Source organism: Pituophis catenifer, unplaced genomic scaffold, assembly GCF_029215685.1.
Source record: "Pituophis catenifer annectens isolate HBS135680 unplaced genomic scaffold, rPitCat1.0.hap2 SCAF_8, whole genome shotgun sequence".
NCBI classification, from domain to species: domain Eukaryota; kingdom Metazoa; phylum Chordata; class Lepidosauria; order Squamata; family Colubridae; genus Pituophis; species Pituophis catenifer.
Window position 1 is genome coordinate 48808486 of NW_027256888.1, and position 5745 is coordinate 48814230.

Genomic DNA, 5745 nt, shown 5'->3' on the forward strand with positions numbered 1-5745 from the left:
TTGGAAAGTTGCTTTTTCATCACCATCATAACTGTAAATGGTCTCTGTCTGAGAAAGTTGTTAAACAAGGCAGGGGTGGGTTCTGCTTACCTTTACTACTGGCTCGTATTGTGTCCATGCGCTTGTGAGCTCTTCTGTGCATGTGCAGAAGCTTCTGCAGATCTCCTATGATGATGTCCAGGTCAGTGGGCGGAGCCTCCCACCGGTTTTACTACCGGTTCTTCCAGTAGTAAAACCAGTTATTCAGTGGCAACCCACCACTGAAATAAGGGCTATCTATATACTGAAATTCTGAGTCACATTAGCAGCTGATCTGTGATATAAATTTGATGACTTGTTTAAAGAACTGATTTCAGAATTGCCTAGACTAGGTAAATAGACTTGCATATTTTTACAAATACTTTTACAAATAAGGCAGGAGGCATATTATTAAGATCATATTTAAAAAGAACCATTTTAGTCAAATGAAATAACAGATGTAGTACAAGGATGTCATATTTTTCATATGATTTTAATGGAAAGTAATGTGATCTTTAAGAAGTAACATCATTCATTTCATATTTATCCCATATTCACTTCTTACTAGTACTCTTATTGATCTATGGCATTAGTTTACCCATAATCAAATTTTGTTTTTAGAATGAAGTTACTGAATCTAAAGTGCAAAACCATCATTATTTCCAAGATAATTTTTTCCTAAATTTTTTTTGGAAAAAATCAAAATTATATATAATAAAATTCTGAAATATACTTCTTAATTACTGTCAATCATATGTAACTTGACAACATTCAGAAGTCCTCATTATTAATAAATAATCAAGAAAAAGTATTTTTAAAATATCCATATTATTTATAAAATAATTACATACAGAAATTTTAATTCTTTGTATTTCAAAGTCATTGAAAAGAATTTAGCAGAATGTTTCAGTAATAAAACAAAAAAAAAAGAATATACTCAGTATCTTTTAGTCTGAATCACCATAAAACCTGACAAAATCAAAAATAGATAACATAAACTCATCAACCAGGACAGTCAGAGAAATCTTGCAAAGACTATTTCTTTGCAACAAATAGCATAGGGCAATGTTTAGGTTGTACAGAGAACTGAAAATTAATAGTGCTTATTTCCAGATCCGTTTACAAGGATATTTTAATGCATGAGGGAATTTTCTGTCTCAGATTTATGTTTATGTTTATGCTATTGAAATGTATTATTTCATTTTTACCAATTAAGAATATTATTGAAATATTATCAGAAATATAAGTCTTCAAATAAATCTACTTCCAGTGATTACAAGGACACATCCATATAATTTTCTTCACTAGGTGGACTTGGACTACCATTTTCTTTCTTTGGGATTTTTTTTTTTAAATCTTCCAGTTTAGGCTACAATTCTGATTATTAGTAGTCTTCCAAATACAAAACAGAACTGCTTAGATTTTCCAATATCAATCAAGTTGGCTAGGTTCTACCATTTCTGTTGTCATAAGAGTATCATTTCCTAATGTCTAGAGTAGTACAAACTTTAAATAAATAAAAAATATGGACTATTTGTACGTTTGTGAATCATTTAATAAAATAGCTTACATAAATAATGTGTTTAATTGTTAGCACCAATTATTGATTCTACCAGTTCCTCTGAACATCTGCTTTCTTTGACCTTTCAACCTTGTGAAAAATGGAAAATATAGTTTCACTTTCTATTCACCTTCTATTTTAAGTCCCTTGTTAATCTGTTGCATAACAATATCTGTCTTTATATTACATTTCAGTTTGCTTATATTTATGCTTCAGTTTTGACACTACTATCCCAAGCTCCATGGAGCCAAAACAACTTTTTGAATTAAGAAGACTTCGTTTCAAATACCTTCAATCTTCAGTAGAAGGAATTGTATGAAGAATAAAAAAATTAACTAGACTTCTGAGAAGCTTTTCTTCCTGACTATCAACTACTAGATATGAATAAAAATACAATCTTTTGAAAAGGCAATGAATAAATACATTGATGATATATAATTCAAAATGTGCTTTGAAAACTAAGATTAATCTGAATTTCTCTTCAATTTCAAAATAAATCATATATAATTATACACAAAATTTGCCAACTATACTACATAATGATTTAATTCTGGCTAGAGGTGAAACTTTAAGTCAGGAAGGCCATATTCAATTCATTTCTTTTTTTTTAAGTAATAGAAAATGGGAAATGCTTGAATTGTTTATCAAATAAGAATAGGCAATACTAAATTAGTAAACTGATTCTTTCATCTAGTTCTGTGTAATGACCAAATTCAAATCCTTTATAATACATGCTATTATCATCTAGGGAATTAGAAGCAGTGAAAGTGGACGTCACAAGCATATTGAAACAGAGATGCTAAGACAAATGAAAAAAGTATTAAAGTAAAAATTTAAAAAGTATCAAAAAGATAAATGTTTATATGTATACACACACATATATAAAGGTAAAGGGCCTTTCAGATCTCATTCAGCTTCTGATAAATTCAAAATCTCATCCTTTTGATCTTGGCAATAGTGCGAAAATAATTCACTAAACATTCCAGAATGTTTTCTTTCTAACTTCCAGTTTAGCCATGGCTTTCTTGGTGATTTTCCATCCAAGCAGTAACTCTGATTAGCCTTTTTAATTGGTTATGGTTGGCAAGTGCTGTCACCTGTTGTAGACATAAATATATGTACAAGTAAGCAAAATGAGCTGTGTCAAAGTAGAAAAGAACATAATTAGCAACCAAAGCATTTTTAATAAAAATTAAAATGGCATTATGTAATAAAACATGAATAAATCAATGGTGTTAGATATCATTATATTAACCATTATCATTTTTTTTTTGTTTCAATATACAAGGAGGCAATTATACAAACATTCCTTCCTCCTTCTATGCAGGTAGCCCTTGACCTGCAATCATTTGTTTTGTGATTGTTCAAAGCTACAGTGGCACTGAAAAAAGTGATTTCTGACTATTTTATACACTCATTATCATTGCAGCATCCTCATGGTTACATGATCAAAATTCATATACATATATTTATGATAGTTGTTGTGTCCCAGGATCATGTGGTCATCTTTTGCCACCTTCTAACAAGTAGAGTCAATGGGGAAGCCAGATAAACTTAACAATTGTGTTATTGACTTAACAACTACAGTGATTCACATAACAACTGTGACAAGAAAGGTTGTAAATGGGGCAAAACAATTGTCATGCTTAACAATGGAAATTTCAGACTTAATTGTGGTTATAAATCAAGGATTATCTGTATTCCTCACAACAACTCTGTGAGGTGAGTTGGGCTGAGAGAAAGTGACCCAAATTGTCAATTTATTTTCATGGCTAAGGTTGGGACTAAAACTTAGTCTTCTGGTTTCTAGGCCCGCACCTTAAAAGATTACTCACATAATTACCCTACCTCCATTTGTCTAACAAATGTGTAAGGTTTGAACATGATATGTTCCAGATTTTTCTGCTGTGTCCAAAAAAATTATAAAAGTTGAAAAACAATTTTCCCAATCTAAATCTATTGTATTCAATAGCATGCTCCTTGGGTAAATGCAAGTCCTTCCTGTGACTTGCAATAACAGTGAAGCACATCTTTTCTCCACTACTGTTACCATACGTCTATTGATACACCTATCATTTCAATATTTATGTTTCTTTGGAGACTGCATGTTTATTTATTTATTATTATTTTTACTGAATTTATTTAGTCAGGAAAAGAAACTAATTAAAGGGAAGGGGAAATGGACATTATAGCATTTTTCAGATATCTGGAATTTTGAAAATATTTTCTACTGAACTGTGCATATCAAAATTAATGCATATTTTCATTTCTGAAACCACATAGTTCATTACTCACCGGAAGGTGGATAATGGCAATACTTCAGATTCAAACAGAAATACATACTTCAAAGCATGCATATGAATCTAAACAACACCTGGTAGCAAACAATCTACTGTAAATAATGGATTTTTCTGGGTACACACTGCAGTTGTGTGGGCAATCACAGACCTTGAAGAAAGATGCAAGATGTGACCTAAGCTATGCAAGCAACCCTGTGTTGTCTGGTGTACTGTTAGAATATGAAGCACTACACAATCCTAGTAAATTATGTTGTGATTTGGAAAAAATTTCTGTTCAGTTAAGAGCAGCCTAGCAATGGAATCAAATAGTCAAGGGATATGATGATCTCTTCCTGATTGTTAAGGATAAAATGAAGATGGATATTGGAGTGGATAATTTTAATTTGACTTGATAATTTGTCAATAATATTCTTATGTACACATACACACATATATGGAGATACACACACACATACACACACACACACATACACACACACACAGGGAGGGGGGACTAAGCACTCATGCAAAATATAACTGTTCAATTAGGGAGTCCTATGAAATTGCTAAGGATGTTCCCAGTTCCTGCAATTTACTCTCCACAAAACCCAGTATACGGAGAACTATGGAAGGCATTGGTAAAAAGGGAGAAATATACAAATTACATTTCCTAACTTTTTCTATCTTAATTTCAGTTTGACTTACATCCACCTTTGTTTCCAATACGGGTGTATGTGCATACAAACTATATTTTTTGTATTTATTTCTCCCAATATACACTTTCTACAAACTTAACATTAACATATTTTCCATCATTTTTTTCTTGATATTCAGTTATGCTCATTACTGAAGTACATTAACCTTTCTCTCTACATAAAACTTGTGGCTTACATTGGAAAGTATATCAAATGCTGGATCTGTTTATTAAATTAATTCATTTTCTTGCCCATTTTCATACCTAAAGAAGTTTATATCAAAATGTTTATGTGAAATTATATAATTATCATTTTACAGGCAAATATAACACAACTTTGTAGGAAGTAAAATAAAATATAATTATATTTTTAAAATTGCAATAAATATAACAAAACCAAATTTCAGTAAAATGCTAGCTAACTCTTAACAACTTCAGGTATTATTAAATAATATTTTAAAAAATTCTACACTTGGTGCAGAAATACATAACATGTGTTAATCTAAGTAGGTACTTAGCTTTTCCTGGTTAAGAAAATATCTGGTTAAAGTCTACTTTGAATTATGTAATACATTTTGTAGCTAATTAGGAGGGAATACATTTTCCAGGAGCATTTTTTAAAAAGCATATGGCATAAATAGCCTGGGAAGTCTATAATCCTTTTTACCACAAAGTAGTTCTGGCATCTTAAGATTTCTAGTTCATTTTGTTCATGCATGTGCACTATCCACAGTATACCACAGGGGGCGAACTAGCTTTGTACCACCTGGCTACCAGCATTTGGGGAACGTTGGGTCATCCAGGCTTTCTTCCGTCAACCTCACCTCACATCTGGGCTGATTTGACACCAACTCCCGCTTCCAATTGGAGCGCTGCTACTTTAAGCTAAAGGCACATTTCCTACAATTCTGCACTAGAGAAACATCAAGTGTCTCCAATTCACAATGAAAGCTATTATATCAGTCTCTTTTTATGGAGAAATATAACAAAAGCCAAAATGAAACATTATGATAACAAGGCAAGTTAATTGTTATTGAGACCCTAGTGTCTGAGATGAAGAAGATAACAAGTGGCCTATTTATTATATAACATGACTCATCAGTGACTTAGACATTGCTGTGAAGAATATGCTAATCACGTATTTAAACAATACAAGCTTGGAAAGGATTGCAGATCTTTATGCCAAATGCAAT